The sequence below is a fragment of the Engystomops pustulosus genome, chromosome 9, assembly GCF_040894005.1.
Source record: "Engystomops pustulosus chromosome 9, aEngPut4.maternal, whole genome shotgun sequence".
Lineage (NCBI taxonomy): Eukaryota > Metazoa > Chordata > Amphibia > Anura > Leptodactylidae > Engystomops > Engystomops pustulosus.
This window is the reverse complement of record NC_092419.1, coordinates 12,492,437-12,510,802: the sequence shown is the minus strand read 5'-3', so window position 1 is coordinate 12,510,802 and position 18,366 is coordinate 12,492,437. Positions and strand designations below refer to the sequence as shown.

At 45.0% G+C, this 18,366-nt stretch overlaps 1 protein-coding gene across 1 annotated transcript in view; it reads left to right on the top strand.

Annotated features, from left to right (window-relative positions):
• Positions 1-18,366, top strand: part of LRFN1 (leucine rich repeat and fibronectin type III domain containing 1) — a 149,805-nt gene that overhangs the window by 85,690 nt on the left and 45,749 nt on the right. The window contains exon 2 of the mRNA XM_072123390.1: positions 3,770-3,858. The gene's annotated coding sequence lies outside the window, so the exon portion shown is untranslated. The remainder of the gene's footprint in view (positions 1-3,769; positions 3,859-18,366) is intronic.

The following is an 18,366-nucleotide window of genomic DNA, read 5'->3' as shown; positions in this document are numbered from 1 at the left end:
ATTAATTGAAAACCCTGTACAGACCTACTGTACAGTGATCTCTATATGACCTTGACACAAAGTATGGTACAGGTGTCAGGTAAATGCTAATAATCACTTCTTGGTTTTCCATCTACTGTATATATATTTCCATGGTAAAAAAAAAATACCACCAACTACTTCCTCATGTACCAAGTACATGTTATCAAAAGTACAAAGCAGATGGGAGGAGCTGACTACACAGAGTCTTTTTGTAGTCTGTTACAAATAGCAGATTATTAAGTAACAATATTTGCAAATTTGCTTTGATCTTCATTTGTTTATTTACTTCTCAGTCCCAATGTCCAGGGGCCTAATATAAGTAATATTTGTTAAAGGGGATTGAACGTTAAAGGGGATGTCACTGATCTTGCTTACATTTTACATTCTATTGATGGGATTCATAATTACCTACGACAGGATTGATGTGGACCCATACTCATTGCAGGGACCATATGGATGTTTTTATGGCCAGCTGGAACCTGCAGATGCTACACGAAGTAATGTTAGGAGGCAAAAACATCCTCTGTTGCTATACAGGAAAACAACGCAGCCACCCAATTGTCTACAGGCAGCAGAAATAACTCTGCATCGTTCTCACCTTTTTAATTACTGTAATTGAAATAGTGATAATATAATGTAGTCACTGAATATATTGGCATCTGAGAATTTATCGAAAATCTACCTGGTATTAAGCTGACTGCTAAGTCTCTAACCCCAGGGCAAACATACTGTAACCCCACAGCATTTGAATGCCTATTTTTAGGGTAGTGGTAAAGGGGTTTTCTTGGCCAAAAGTACTAATGACTTGTTGGGGATGCCAGATGTTGTATCTCCAACAACACCATATTGATGAACGAGTTAATTAAATATGGAACCTCCCTTACAGCATTGACTGACATACCCAGGGGTGTCCAAGAAATTGGCTTCTTAGCTTAAGTAATATCTAACATAATTATATATTATAATATCTATTTAAAGGGAAACTGTCAACAGAGACCCTTTTTTAGACTCACTATGTCCCCACAGATGGGAAACAGTAATCAGATAGATTAAAGTTGACCTGGCTCCTTGCCAGCTTGTGTCCTGGGTCCCTGGGGAGTGTTCAACAAGGAGCAGAGTCCCGCCCCTTCCAGAAAACACTCATCATCTGGGACCTAAAAAAACAAAAACCCTCCCTCCTCCCAGTCACTACTTGTCCTCTCCTCCTCTTCTCACTGACCACAGGTGGTCAGCACCTACTTCTGGACATGTGCAGATGCAGTCCCGACAACCGGCTATCTCTGCATGCACCGCATTGCACTCCATGTTGCCAGGCAGTGAGCCGGGTACGCAACTCACATTACGGAATTTGTTTACCTGCTGGTGCCCCATTGTCTAGCAGACCTGTGCATGATGTTGCGCATGCGTAGATAGTAGTGAAGATGGGCCGGTTGTCAGGACTGCATCTGCGCATGTCCAAAAGTAGTTGCTAATCGAGCAAGTGCCAGATTAGATTTCTGTGGTCAAGAAGAAGAGCAGAGGGCAAGGAGTGAAAGGAAGGAGGGAGTTTTTGGGTGATGAGCAATTTACCAGAGGGGGCGGGGCTGAACATGCCCCAGGGACCTAGGGACACAAACTGGAAGAGAGCCAGGTAAACATAAATCTAATTTAATGTTTAACTAAAAAGGGCAGAATTTTTATGAATTACTGTTTGGGATATGCTGTTTATTGTCTGTGGGGACATGGGCGAGTCTAAAAGAGGGTACGTGATGACAGGTTCCCTTTAACTCATGTCCCGTGACCCAACAGAGACGATGATGTAATTATTTCTGGATCGGTAGACAAAACCTAATCCTTTTCAATCAAAATTGATTATTCTAGATTCCCCTGGATAAAGGAGGATGAGATGCTGAATGCTGACCATATGCAATATTGCATGAGGCTCATTTGTAAGAGATTATGTAGACGTTGCACAAAGGTAGAGTCCAATGGTGACATCACTGATATTTACAGGATATACAATGAAAGTTATACACGCTCCAACGAGCCATTACAGAGAGACGTTCTCCCTCATTCATCTAAATGGGCACCATGGAATAATTCATTGCTCCTTCATCTGACCAAATGAGTGTTTAAAGGGAACCTGTGAGGTGTTTTTGGGGGCACTAAACCGCACCCATGCCTTTATGCAGCTTTGGGGTTCCAGATCTATTAAATGTGTTGTCACCAGGAAGTGGAGGTAATACAGAGAGAAGGTGCTGGAGGTTTACGCTACGCATTGAGCCAGTTGAGGCCAAATTCAGTACGTCACTGTGTATGCTTTGACATCGGCGCATGCGCAGCAAAGCTTTGAGACCTCAATGTACATGCACCAGGGGACTGAAACAGAACCAAGTCATCGGACATCTAGTACATTTACCCCCTGTAACTATTCCAACATTGGTGAGCTTAATAAGTTTGAGACTAAATTCCAGCTACTTAATACCATGCTGATGGTATGGTGGTCCAAAACACTGGTTCCCTTTAAATTAAATGGGGGGGATCTATCAAGAGCTGGCCCACCCCGTACGTCACACCGGTTATACTAAGATGCTCTGGTCTCTTAGTATATCTGACATCAGAAGAAGTACATGATACAGCCTTGATAAATCCCCCCCCCTCCCCCCCACAATATTCTAGTGAAAATATTGGGCAGTGGCTTACATTAAGAAAAGAGAGCAGGTGCAGCAGAGGGCCATAACTTGTTTTTGTGGGGGTGAGGGGTTCAGAAGAAGCAGGTATAATCCGGTAGTGAACTATAATATGAATGGTTCTATGGCCATTTAGGGCACGGTGGGGCCCGTGACCACCCAAACTTTTCACCAAGTGATCTATTTCCCATTAGAGATGTGAAGGAGAAAGGTCACCAGCCATGCACTACTCATTTATATGTGCCGCCTCCCAACAAGAAGCATCAATATCCCATCAAAGACCTTGGAAAACTCCTTCAAAGCTCCCAAAACTGAGCCCTAAAATGAGAAAACCACGACATTCCCCCTTTCTTGCCAAGAAGCTTGGTTCTGGTACTGTATCTGGAGAGTAGGTGCTAAACAACTTTAAACCCCAAGTTTTCAGTCCGTGGTATTTCTGATCAACCTCTTCTCATGTCCTTAGGAGAAGACTGGAGTTCAGTAAACTGGGCACATGATGGGTTCTGGTTACTGCTTCTCCATTGAGTTACACCCCCGAGGAGCGGACAGAGATAGCTACTTCCTGTAGAAGACGATAGCTGACCCCCTGGTGGTTTTACTGACTATAGCTGGGTCTCCTCTTTCCATGGGCTCCACAGTAGCTTCTCCTTTTGTACACGTGCCTTTGTCTTGGGGGTCGGGACCCTTTTTATCACACTCAGCTCCACTCTGATCTATAGAAGCTTTGGAAGTCCTCCGGGCCGGCGCTGATACATGGTCGAGGAGGTTCACTTAATAATCTGTATTTAAATCCCTTTCTTTAAACCTGAAAACTGTATTGATCTTTTGTGCCGGGAATCTCTGCCGTTCGTCTGGGGCCTGTAGGATTTAAGACTTAATCATGAAAACTGTCAGGTGTATACAGTAAAATGTTGCTTTTATTACCGACTTTGTTAGCACAATATAAAGTCGTCTTTTATAACAATGAAATGCAGATCTAAAAGGTTTATTAGAAATATTTGTGCTCATTGTTACCTCACCTGAGTGATTTACACCCGGCCGTCTTTACGACTCTCATAAATGTCTGTCTCGTTTTTCAGATCTGGATGAGCTCCTTCGTTGCAATGTATACATGACAGTGACTCTGGCTCGCTAACTCCAAGATGTAACATCCCTGCACTGGTATAAGGTAGGTACGACATGTATGTCTCCAGGATACATGATGTAACATGAGGAATTGGTTGTCCAGTTATTTTCTCTTCCATCTGTATAAGACTATGTTCACATTTGCAGTGGAGGATTTTGATGCCTACAGAGCAATTTTTCATGATCTACCCCATTGGGGGTTAAAGGGGTTTTCCCAAGAAACAGGTTAGGCCCCGTCTACAGGATAAGGCCTAACTTGCTTATCGTTGGTGGTTTAAGTGAGGAGAGCCCCACACATCACAAGAACGGGGGGCCTGCTGTACCCCTTGTCACTCCCAAAGATGAGCGGAGCTGCCGGCCGTACATGGCCAGGCTACCCCGTTCAACTCTATGGAGCTGATGGAGATTGCCGAGCTCCATATTCTACAATATCCATAGAGATGAATAGGGCATCCCGGCCATGTACCACTAGCTGTTCTGTTCATCTCAAGGGGTCCGATGGGAGTACATTGAACCCCACTGGACCTCCGGTTCTTGTGATCTGTGGTCGTCTCATCGATGAGACCCCCGCCGATAAGTTAGGCTCTACCCTGTGGATAGGACATAACTTGATTCCTGGAAAAACCCCTTTAATGGTACCCCCTATCATCAGCTGATATACAGAATGAACACAGACAAATCCATTCTTTGTGGCAGAACCGAGTTACCGCAATAAACCGTTTTCACCACCACACGGAGAATGGCGCTGTCTGCTTCCTGTCTCATTCTCCATACTGGCAAAAGCTGATCTATGAGGGTACCAGATGTTAGACCACCACAAATCTGATATCGAAACCCTATTTTATGGATATGTTATCAATGTTTTCTAGAGAGTTTTCTAAATTCCTGTGTTGACATGGAATAGTTGTAGCACTGGAGAGACACATGTTTCACCAGGTAGTTGCAAAAAGTTGGTTTAAAGGGTCTTCCACCATCTCTTTCAATACTAAAAAGGGGCACTAGGACACCTGACCCTTTCCTATATCTTAAAATCCCACTAAACTTGTCGGCTCCGGGCAGGGAGTCGGTGGCTCTGTTAACTCCGCCCCTAGATAACTGACTCCACCCCTGAAAGGAGACTCCCTATATTATATTTAATAGGGAACCATTCAGCGGTTATAAGATTCGACTATTTTCAGTGTACTGAGCCTAGTGATCTAGCTGACTGAGAAGAGCCAGACTGCCCATGTCTATCTTCCTGGATTCATGGAAAACCCCCTGGGGCAGGTCCATTGTAGCTCCAAGGTCCTAACTCCATCAGAATTGTCCAGGGTCAATGGACAGACCTCAGCCAACCAGTGAGATTCTGCAGACAGCGGGACAACACTTGTGATATAGGAGGAATTGACGTCCCATGGTCTGAGGAGCCATCTGATTGGCCAAAACATGTCCCCTTCCCATCGGCACTTCTGAAGGCACCAATGCCACTGAAGACTGGAGCAAAACTGGAAATGTTAGTCGGATCAGGGTTAGTACGCTTTTTTTCAGTACCCCTGACCCCCAGGGGGATTTCCCTGTTCCCTAGTACTTACATTTTGTCCACCCAAACAATCCAGACCCCCTGTGAGTGCATCCGAAACATAGAGACCCCCTTAGTACTTGTTCTATGACATTTAGTCGGAATCCATCAAAAATACAAAAAAAGGTACGAATAAAGGAAATAAAGTTACATTACGGATTTAGATGTGTCCTTGGATGTAGCTATGACAACCTCTATATGAAAACCTCTATTGTTTACATCGGAGGCTTCATGCGGAGAATTGGAAAATGGAGCGGAATAAGGTTTATGATAAACATTCTATATACGTTTGTACCACACATTACGCTGTGAAATTGGAAGTATACAGAGATCCAGTAGGTACCTGCAGTTTCTTATTTTTACTAGAACCCCTATAATCCTATGTGAACCCCTAACAAAGAGGAACCCATTATAAAAACCTACACATGGGTTCATATAGATTTTGCATGAAGGCTCAATATGGCGCAAAAATGCTTCAATTATGACAAGTACAGAACAGATTTACAAGATGGTGTCATCGACCTTTAATGAGTTTCCCCACCAATTTTGGCTTTAAGTCATAACTTACTAATGATGGTGATCAGTGTCAGAATAGGCTTCCCCAGGCCCACCAGATAAACTTATTCTGGGGGTCCACCCTATTAGGGAATAGACCCTAGTAGGTTTCCAAATTGGGTTGACATGTGTTAGAATTTTGCTGTCCAGGATTCAGTTAGGGCCTTAGCTCACTGGAGGATCAGCTGGTGCTCTGGTGGACCAAGACTGATGGCTTTCCAATCACTGGTCACTAGAAGGGAACGTCCTACAGTATAAATACTAGAGACATAACCGCAAGCTTCTGGGCCCCAATGGATAATCTGTACCAGCTCCCACTTTCTACTCTATGCCGTTTTAAATACTGATGTCTTCTTATGTTTCAAAGAGGCCAGAGGGTCCATTAGACTCCGTGGCCTGGTGGTGACTGGTACCTCTGATTTCCCTATAGCTATGACATTGATTTACACTATGGGGCTCATTTACTCAGGGTCCGCGGAGCACATTTTCGTCAGGTTTCCTGACGATTTCCATTTGCGCACTGAATTGCCCCATGATTTTGGCGCATGCAATCAGATTTTGGCGCATCGGCGCCGGCTTGCATGCGGCAGAAAACAGGGGGCGGGCCGTCGGACGGATTCGGACTAACCACGGAACTTAACATTTAGAATTGTGTCGCAAGACACGCACTTACAAGCACCGGGAAGAAGCAGGTGAACTCCGGTGGACCTCGGCGGGGAAGCAATGGATGCAGGAACTCGGGCGCACGACCTTAGTGAATCGCGGCAGACCCGAATCCTCATCGGACAATGCACCATGGTATCGCGACACCCTATGGGGCAGATTTACTTACCCGGTCCTGTCGCGATCCCGCGGTGCATTGTCTGACGAGGATTCGGGTCTGCCGCAAAGCACTAAGGTCGTTCACCCAACTTCCTGCAACCGTGGCTTTCGTGCTGAGGTACGCGGAGCTCACCTGCTTCTTACCGGTGCTTGTAAGTGCGTGTCTTGCGACACATTTCTTAATGTTAAATCCCGCGGTTTGTCAGAATCCATCGGGTTGTGCGACGGCCCGCCCCCCTATTTCTGCCGTGTGCAAGCCAGCGCCGATGCTCCAAAATCCGATCGCATGCGCCGGCAATTCAGGGCACAAAATGGAAATCGTCGATTAACCCGGCGAAAATGAGCCCCTAAGTATCAATCTTAAGTGATCACTATCTAAGGAATGTTTATGTCAAGAGTAACCTAGTGCCATGAAAATGCCATCATGGCTAGTGGGTCCATTCTTGGTATTGATGGGGGTCCTAACAGCTATGGATGTCAAGATCAGTAAGTGTTGGGTATTCTTGCCTTTACTGCCTCTAAAAACCCTATAAACATTCCCCATGTTGTGAGAGGCCACTAGACGATTATCTCATGGTCTGTAAAGATAAAATCCCTGTTAGCACCTCTAATGCCCAAAAATATCGACAAACTATTTTCATTAAAAAATAAGTTATTGTTTGAAGAATGCAGAGATTAAAAAAACCATCCGTAAGGGGTCGGCAACCTCAAGGAGTTAAATAGTGGCAAGCTGTCCAGGTAATGAAGCGGTAAAATCATCTTCTCATCTTGACTAGGAGTTTGATATTCTTACTACAGAATGCTGTATTTGCTTAAAATCAGACATATTGGGACCTGTGTTGTTCAAAGAGATCCATATTTGATTCATGTCTCTAGAAAACGCTGCACTAAACAGCTTGAGGAACATCTAAAGTTTTCGGAATATCTAAGAAGAGCATTGATCTTCTTTTCTCTGTAGTGGTGTCCGCCTTTTTACTCAACCATGAATCCAAGTATTTTTCCCCGTTTTCATATTGTGGTGCCAGGAACAATGAGGCGGGAGAAGCTTGATGTTCTCCTGAGATGTTTCTAATGGTGTTTGGCCTTCGGAGTCTTGTAGGCTTTACCCTCGATAAATCATACTTCTACATCTTGAGTGTTTGATTATTACGAGCTTAACCGAAATCAATGGTGACCCGAAGTATTTTCATTCTATATGTTTCCATTCGTTTGCTTGATAATAACAGACATGAAAACCTTTATCAGTAGAGGTGGTAGAAGAGACACAAGAACACGGGATAAATTGAGGTCCAATAAAGCAATTTCTCTCACCTTCAAGATATAGACAAAATCCATGGAGCATTTACATATGGTCATATCCAAAAGTATCACAGGTATTGGTGGATCCATTCTCCACCATCTCTGTCATGGGATTTCTCCTTGCTTTGGATTACTTTTGGATCTTTGGTTTATTCTGGTATAATTTGGACCTCGGGTGGTTTCCCAACTGTTCGGAAAAGCAAATGTTATGCCAAACCAAGGGTCTAGCATGTTGGGCTCCTTTTCCTTTCCCTGGAGATAAGCCATCCCCGGAAGTTTCTGGCAGTGGCTCATTCCTGTATTCACATTGAGATCTTCCATGATTATACAAGAGTATGAGGTTCATGGATGGAAAGCAATGACCCAACTATTTTTGGCAAACAGTTGACTAATGTGTAAGCCTATCGAGGGCCATCTCTTAATGACTTTCTCTAGGGATAAAAACTCTTCATTATTTAGTGGCCTGCCTTATGTAAATGTTGCATTGACTTACCTGAGTACAGACTATCAATGTCATTTTGGAAGGAGCCTGGTCATATATATATCAGGTCACTGATTGGTCAATCGCCAACATCTTTGGCCCAGCTGGGACTGTTCTTCTCTTGTCTGCCCACTGCAGTGCTCTCTGCCTCCTGCCCCTTCTTTACAAGACAGCTCAAGTACAGGCACTTCCTACCAGCAAGCAGCGTGCAGAGACTCCACAAGCTACAGACAAGAAAATGGGGCTCATTTACTAAGGGGTCAGTCGGACGCTCTTTCATCGGGTTTCCTGACGATTTACGATTTGCGCCGAATTGCCCCGAGATTTTGGCGCACTCGATCGGATTTTGGCGCATCAGTGCCGACTTTCACACAACAGAAATCGGGCTGCATGGCCGTCAGACAACCTGACGGATTCGGAAAAACCTCAGGATTTAAAAAACATTTTGTGTCGCAAGATCAATCAATTACATGCACCGGGAAGAAGAAGATGAACTCCGGGCGCACAACCTTAGTGAATCCCGGCAGACCCGAATCCTCATTGGACAACGCGCCGCGGGATCACGACTGGACCGAGTAAGTAAATGAGCCTTATTGTCTTTATTTGGAAGGGAGGCATATAGCAGAGCTGACTCTGTGTGTCATAGCTGACATAAAGTAGAGCTGAGAGTGTAATTGTGTGTTATATCCATCTCATGGATCTCATCATTTCTCAGCTCTGATCTCTCTCATCTCTCTTTTTCTATGTGTCAGATACTATTAGGATGTTTAGAAGCTGAACAAAAGTGTAGATAACCCTGTACCCTGATAATCGAAGCACATTGTCAGCACACAGCATCACATAGCACAGAGGAATCATGAAGTGTCTTAGAGACACACTCTGAGTGATAGGAGCTAAAACAGCAATAAAACTGAGTAATATTGTAAAGTAAGGGGGTTAAAATGATCTTTATTGTGTAAACATCACTAGGGGGTTGAAATTTAAGGACTTTTTTCATGGGAAAACCCTTTAAAAATAGACAATTTTTTTTATCATAGGAAGACTTCACTGCAGAAATTCAGCCTATATTGACGATGCTTTCCGATGTAGAAGCTTTCGAGCTGAAAATAGTTGTGCTGCTCTAGCACAATTCTTGTGAGAAAAGATGGAAAACATTAATAATTCTTGGTTATTTGCTATCTCAGCTGCGCGACCAAAAAAGCCACTAAAAGGTCAATCTTAGATAGTGTTAACTGGCAGATTGAGGTCTCTGTAGAAGATATAACAGTGTGAGACGTTTTCTCGGCTTCCTTCTTGTCAGAAATTTATGGATTTAATAAGTCTTAAAATATCTCATTGAGGAACATAATTGCTTCGTAGAGACATTACACAAAGAATATGATCAATACAAATCCTATATTAGAAGATATGCACTGATGCAATTCCAAGCTTTTTAGCTCAGTGATAAAGGGAGCGGAAAAGGGGGGAAGGGAACATTGTCCAGGACAATGCCTGGAATTTGGAGGTGCAATACATCTGGAGATAGAGGTGGTGGGGGAGATTTATGAAATTGTCACTGTAGAACAGCCTGTACCACAACCGGGTGAATAAACAAGGTCTGGGGTCTGGGGAACCTTGCTGTTCCTCATCTAGAATGGATTGTCCAGTGGTGAAACAAGGGTAAAAAAATGCTGACATCCAAAAACATCTGGTGTTTCCCCAAAGCTGTCATTCTATCACCTCCTGGATATCTCACTGGTATCTATATCATGTTCCTCTTGGGCATCTCACTGGTCTCTACTTTCTGGCCCTCCTGGGTATCGCAGTGGTCTCTAATATCTGGTAACCCTGCATACTTCACTGGTCTCTACTTCTTGGTCCTTGTGAGAATCTATTTCTTATTTGTTCCTGGCTTCTCACTGGTCTCAACTTCCTGGTCCTCCTAAGAACCTCAGTGGTCTCTACTTCCTGGTCCTCCTAAGTACCTCAGTGGTCTCTACTTCCTGGTCCTCCTAAGTACCTCAATGGTCTCTACTTCCTGGTCCTCCTAAGTACCTCAATGATCTCTACTTCCTGGTCCTCCTGATTACCTCAGTGGTCTCTACTTCCTGGTCCTCCTGATTACCTCAGTGGTCTCTACTTCCTGGTCCTTCTGAGTACCTTAGTGGTCTCTACATCCTGGTCCTGGCTTCTTACAGATCTCTACTTCCTGTTCCTCCTGAGTACCTCAGTGGTCTCTACTTCCTGGTCCTCCTAAGTACCTCAGTGGTCTCTACTTCCTGGTCCTCCTGAGTACCTCAGTGGTCTCTACTTCCTGGTCCTCCTGAGTACCTCAGTGGTCTCTACTTCCTGGTCCTCCTGGGTACCTCAGTGGTCTCTACTTCCTGGTCCTGGCTTCTTCTTACAGATCTCTACTTCCTGGTCCTCCTGGGTACCTCAGTGGTCTCTACTTCCTGGTCCTGGATTCTTCTTACAGATCTCTACTTCCTGGTCCTCCTGGGTACCTCAGCGGGCTCTACTTCCTGGTCCATCTGAGTACCTCAGTGGTCTCTACTTCCTGGTCCATCTGAGTACCTCAGTGGTCTCTACTTCCTGGTCCTGGCTTCTTACAGATCTCTAATTCCTGGTCCTCCGTAGTACCTCAGTGGTCTCTACTTCCTGGTCCTCCTGGGTACCTCAGTGGGCTCTACTTCCTGGTCCTGGTTTCTTACAGATCTCTACTTCTTGTTCCTCCTGAGTACCTCAGAAGTCTCTACTTCCTGGTCCATCTGAGTACCTCAGTGGTCTCTACTTCCTGGTCCATCTGAGTACCTCAGTGGTCTCTACTTCCTGGTCCTGGCTTCTTACAGATCTATAATTCCTGGTCCTCCTGGGTACCTCAGTGGTCTCTACTTCCTGGTCCTGGCTTCTTCTTACAGATCTCTACTTCCTGTTCTTCAAAAGTGTCTTACTGATCTCCAGTTGATCCTTCTGGATCCCCCACTGTTCTGTACTTCCCGTTCCTTCTCAGTGCCTCACGACCTCTGCATCCTGTGCCTTCTGACTCACTGGTCTCTACTTATTGGTCTTCCAGGATACCTCATTGTTTTATACTATAACATCCACCTTGGCAACTCACTGGTTTATTTTTCTTGATCCTCCTAAAAACCTAACTGGACTCAACTTCCAGGTCCCCTTGGGTATTTCACTAGTATCTATTTCCATGTCCTCCTTGGTATCTCACTGGCCTTTACTTCCTGTTCCCTCTCAGTACCTCACTTGTCTTTACTTTTTGGTCTTCTGTGATACCTCACTGGCTTCTACTTCCTTGTCCTCTTGGGTACCTCAATGGCTTCTACTTCCTTGTCCCCTTGGTACCTCACTGGCTTCTACTTCCTTGTCCTCCTGGGTACCTCACTGGTTTATTTTTCTTGTTCCTCCTAAAAACCTAACTGGACTCTACTTTCTGCTCGCAATAGGTTTTTCACTGTTATCTTTTTTTCATGCCCTCCTAGTTCTCTTCTTATCTATTCCTCTTGAGCACCTGACTAGTTTCTACTTCCTGGTCCCATTTCCTAGTACACCCAAGTACTTCCATGGTCTTCACTTCCTGGTCATCCTTGGTTCCTTACTTTGTGGACTTCCCAGCAAATAAAAAATGTCGGGTGATTTTCTGAGGATTCATTTTAAGTATTGAGAAGGACTAGGAAACAGAGACTTTCAGAAGTCCCAAGTAGCCCGAAAGAACCAAAGGGACTTCACAACTCAGGATAGACTCCTAAGGTGACGCCATGGACCCACGCAAGTAAATAATCAGAATTTTAGAATTTACTGTTATGTCTGTGACAAAATTTTGTAGAAATCTCTAGAAATGTAGTATAATAATAGATACAAACAACATAAAAATAACAAATACTTTAAACCCTCACAGGAGGAAGGGCTGGAGGAGTATTTAGTCTTATGCTACATGGATATATGTGGTAATAATACACAGAATGTCGGAATTTATCTCGAAAAAGATGGAAGGAAAGAATCTGACAACTGAAGGTTATCTATTGACAGAGGATATAATTGGATTTCTAAGGTTTTATTTATTGCGTTGTTATAGCAGAGGATACAATGTCCTTTAATGTTGTATCACGATATACAGTATCATGCGAGACAAGAGAAGAATGCAGCCTACAAGAATGGGATATGTAGGATGATCACCTGAAGGAGATAGAGACAGATACGTCTGCTATGTCCACATTGTAACACGTAGGCAGCAGGAGGATGAAACATGAAGGTCACATGACGCGGTGCACGTTACACGGATGAACTTGTTTCACCTCATCTTCCTGTACTACACTTGGCCTCCATGATAGTGGACACTTGGCCTCCATGATAGTGGACACTTAGCCTCCATGATAGTGGTCACTTGGCCTCCATGATAGTGGGCACTTGGCCTCCATGATAGTGGACACTTGGCCTCCATGATAGTGGACACTTGGCCTCCATGATAGTGGACACTTGGCCTCCATGATAGAGGACACTTGGCCTCCATGATAGTGGACACTTGGTTTCCATGATAGTGGGCACTTGGCCTCCATGATAGTGGACACTTAGCCTCCATGATAGTGGACACTTGGCCTCCATGATAGAGGACACTTGGCCTCCATGATAGTGGACACTTGGCCTCCATGATAGTGGACACTTGGCCTCCATGATAGTGGACATTTGTTCTCCATGATAGTGGACACCTGGCCTCCATGATAGTGGACACTTGGCCTCCATGATAGTGGACACTTGGCTTCCATGATAGTTGACACTTGGCCTCTATGATTGTGGACACTTGGCCTCTATGATGGTGGACACTTGGCCTCCATGATAGTGGACACTTGGCCTCCATTATAGTGGATACTTGGCCTCCATGGTAGTGGACATTTGGCCTCCAAGATAGTGGACATTTTGCCTCCATGATAGTGGACACTTGGCCTCCATGATAGTGGACACTTGGCCTCCATGGTAGTGGACATTTGGCCTCCATGATAGTGGACACCTGGCCTCCATGATAGTGGACACTTGGCTTCCATGATAGTTAACACTTGGCCTCCATGATAGTGGACACTTGGCTTCTATGATAGTTGACACTTGGCCTCCATGATAGTGGACACTTGGCTTCCATGATAGTTGACACTTGGCCTCCATGATAGTGGACATTTCGCCTCCATGATAGTGGACACTTGGCCTCCATGATAGTGGACAACTGGCCTCCATGAAAGTGGACACTTGGCCTCCATGATCGTGGACACTTGGCCTCCAAGGTAGTGGGCACTTGGCCTCCATGATAGTGGGCACTTGGCCTCCATGATAGTGGACACTTGGCCTCCAAGGTAGTGGACACTTGGCCTCCATGATAGTGGACACTTGGCCTCCATGATAGTAAACACTTGGCCTCCATGATAGTGTCCTATCTGCAGGCAGCATGGTATAGAGCAGGATGAGCTGAGCAGATTGTACACAGTGTCCTATCTGCAGGCAGCGTGTTATTGAGCAGGAGGTGCTGAGCAGATTGTACACAGTGTCCTATCTACAGGCAGCCTGTTATAGAGCAGTAAGAGCTGAGCAGATTGTACATAGTGTCCTATCTGCAAGCAGCATGTTATAGAGCAAGAGGAGCTGAGCAGATTGTACATAGTGTCCTATCTGCAGGCAGCATAGTATAGAGCAGGAGGGGCTGAGCAGATTGTACATAGTGTCCTATCTGCAGGCAGCATGTTATAGAGCAGGAGGGGCTGAGCAGATTGTATATAGTGTCCTATCTGCAGGCAGCATGTTATAGAGCAGGAGGTGCTGAGCAGATTGTACATAGTGTCCTATCTACAGGCAGCCTTTTATAGAGCAGGAGGAGCTGAGCAGATTGTACATAGTGTCCTCTCTGCAGACAGCATGTTATAGAGCAGGAGGAGCTGAGGAGCTTATACATTGTGTTATACATTGTGTCCTAAAGTTTTACTTATTATGGGCTTAGGACAGTGATGGTGAACCTTTTAGAGGCCGAGTGCCCAAATTACAACAAAGACTGGGTGGCATGAGCCAACAAACTTAAATAACATCTCTCAGGCCCTTTAATGAAACCCCTTTATAAAACACATAACCATAAAACGCACAGACTCACTTTTTTGTTGGGTATAAAAGATGGTCACAGATTTATTTAATTAACAATTCAAATTTTAACTTGTAAAGGCACATGTAAATCGTTCTGTCGGCCCGGCAGCTGTATGCCAGCTGGCCTCCCAGCTGCCAAGTCGGCCAACCGAGCCTTCACATCCATCGCTCACTTTCCGCCAGCTATGACTTAAATAACAAAAAGAACAATAAATTATCACAAAAACACAAAAAAAGGGGCGGGAGGGAGGGACTGCTTCCTTGCCGGCTTGACAAGAAGAGGGAAGAACCACCCCTCTGGCAAGGCTTAAATCCACACGCCAGAAGGCGTGAATAATTATGAGGTAGCGGGGGGTGGAGATAAGCCATAACCCACACTTTTACTTAAAGTGCCAAACCCTGACCTTGAACTTGAATTATATAAAACCGAGAGCAGCCACCAGTCCAGGGGCACCTTCCTTATTTAGTCAGGCGCACCCCGCAGACCCGCTTATTTATCGCAAAGTGCCCACACAGAAATGTAATTTGTGATTTATCCTCCCTTCTCTGTCACAGCTTTCATTGATACCAGCACCTGAGGACATCAATAAAGCAGAAAATAGTCCCAGGTAGACCTGTCACTTTAAAATATCTCTGTGCACAGCAAGTCCTGGGCTGTCTGGGACTGCAGGAAGATACCTGGAGTCATCTCTGGTGATGGCCTGAGTGCCCACAGAAAGGGCTCCGAGTGCCACCTCTGGCACCAGTGCCATAGGTTAGCCATCACTGGCTTAGGTGATCTTTGTGTTGTCCAAATGATTGATGTGCATCTTTGAATGTCTTATACACAGATTGGAGGCTGTCACTGAGTAGGAATTCCCATTTTTATACATAAATATATATGTTAGCAGCTCCTCCTGCTCTGCGTTAGGCTACTTTCTGAGTTTCAATGTGATAAAAGTGATAAATCGGATGGGATTGGGGATATTTCTAGTGCCAGGCGGTGGGATAGAAGACGCTGTCATCCTACAGGTGATCGTGTGGATACAATTCTGTTTATCTAAGACAAGAAGAGGTTAAAGAGTATAAAGAGCCAATCTATAAGCCTGGAATTCATGAACCCATATGTTTAGTGCAATTACTAGGTAGTAAAATTCTGCATTATCCTAAAGAGATGAGGATTGAGTGAGGAATTAAAGGGCTGGTCCTGTGCGATTGCCCTTTAGGCGATACTTAAGGTTTGTCCTGACAGATGCCGGTGCATCTGATTATGAACGGATTATACCGGAGTGTTGATATATATGGGGGCAATATAGTTATATCTGCCCCAAGGTGGTTCCCAGCACAAACACAACCTGTTCCCCCAGACAAGACCTCGAATACTATAGTTATGCAAAAAGTGTAAAAATGTGTCTCCTTACATTGAACTGGTTATGAAAATCCTTCTGTAAGTGCCACGAGGCGTCGCTCACGTTCCACTGTCCTATTGCTCCGGCCAATAGGAAGACCCTCAACTTTTATCGAGACACAAGATATTTGCTGGGAGATCAGTGCTATCCGTAAACTATTGGATGTGGTTAGTGGTGGGGAGGAGCCAATCTATTTCGTTCTGTATGGACCATTTTTTAGGCACCCAATCGCATCCGGATCTTTTCTGATTCGCTTCCGACAAATCAGACAAAATGACGGCTACTTCTGTCATTCAGCCTTAAAGCCAAGGATGGATGAGAGGAAATTATATACACCCTGGACGGGTGTTTATGGCCACCAGCTACACAGATTCTCCTCCTGTTTTGTGTCTCACCTTCGGGACTAAGTTCCCCCTCATCCACCCAGAGCAGAAGCCTCTCTACATGAGCAGATCCTGTCTCCATCCAGTTCTACCATCTTACAGAAAGACCACTCTCCACCATATGACTGTGCACCTGTGTGACATCACATGACCAGGGATATAACGAGCCGTGCACCTGTGTGACATCACATGACCAGGGATATAACAAGCCGTGCACCTGTGTGACATCACATGACCAGGGATATAACGAGCCGTGCACCTGTGTGACATCACATGACCAGGGATATAACGAGCCGTGCACCTGTGTGACATCACATGACCAGGGATATAACGAGTTGTGCATCTGTGTGACATCACATGACCAGGGATATAACGAGTTGTGCACCTTTGTGACATCACATGACCAGGGATATAACGAGCCGTGCACCTGTGTGACATCACATGACCAGGGATATAACAAGCCGTGCACCTGTGTGACATCACATGACCAGGGATATAACGAGCCGTGCACCTGTGTGACATCACATGACCAGGGATATAACGAGCCGTGCACCTGTGTGACATCACATGACCAGGGATATAACGAGCCGTGCACCTGTGTGACATCACATGACCAGGGATATAACTAACCTTGCACCTATGTGACATCACATGACCAGGGATATAACGAGCTGTGCACCTGTGTGACATCACATGACCAGGGATATAACAAGCCATTCACCTGTGTGACATCACATGACCAGGGATATAACAAGCCGTGCACCTGTGTGACATCACATGACCAGGGATATAACGAGCCGTGCACCTGTGTGACATCACATGACCAGGGATATAATGAGCCGTGCACCTGTGTGACATCACATGACCAGGGATATAACGAGCCGTGCACCTGTGTGACATCACATGACCAGGGATATAACTAACCTTGCACCTATGTGACATCACATGACCAGGGATATAACGAGCTGTGCACCTGTGTGACATCACATGACCAGGGATATAACAAGCCATTCACCTGTGTGACATCACATGACCAGGGATATAACAAGCCGTGCACCTGTGTGACATCACATGACCAGGGATGTAACATGCCGTGCACCTGTATGACATCACATGACCAGGGATATAAGGAGCCGTTCATCTGTGTGACATCATATGACCAGAGATATGCCGAGGTGTGCACCTGTGTGACATCACCTCACCAGGGATATAATGAGTCGTACACCTGTGTGACATCACATGACCAGGGATATAACGAGCTGTGCACCTGTGTGACATCACATAATGAGGGACAGATTTTTGTCCACTGGAAGTAAACACTGAAGCTTCTGATAGAGTGACAGCAAGCAGAGATCTAGAAAACTGTGAGGTATTGATATAGAAAGTATATTGGAAAATTGGAACATTTCGTTATACAAACAATATCATTTACAGTTTTAATTGCAGAATCAGCACATTTTGTGATATATGATCACTTGATGATGGAGCGTTACAGTCTTGTCTCCATGACCTGTGGCGCTGTAGAAAGTACAAGCGGGATCCTGCCACCTCGGAGGTGGAATCACATGCGGCTTGTGCTGAGATGTCATCCGCGCTGCAGGCGACAGACATTACCGGGAGAAGCTCAAGTCAAAAGACTTTCCTGAGAATGTACATTGCTACTTTTCTGGGCTGAGAATATAAAAATGTAACACATTTTCCTTTTGTACTTACTAATTCTTCCCGGCATCTGAAACTCACGTCCTACAGTACGTCTCTATTGTCGCAACTTGTTGGCGACGTGTAAACGCAACGTCAACTGTCCACAGAGCATTGCACATACACTGCTAAACATTTTTTGTATGAAAAATCGGTTTTACAGAACAAAAGATAACTTACATATTACCATTGCATGACATGTGCCGTGTGACTAGTCAAGTCGCCCCCTGGGCAGGGGCTGAAGAGGAGTAGTTTACCCCCA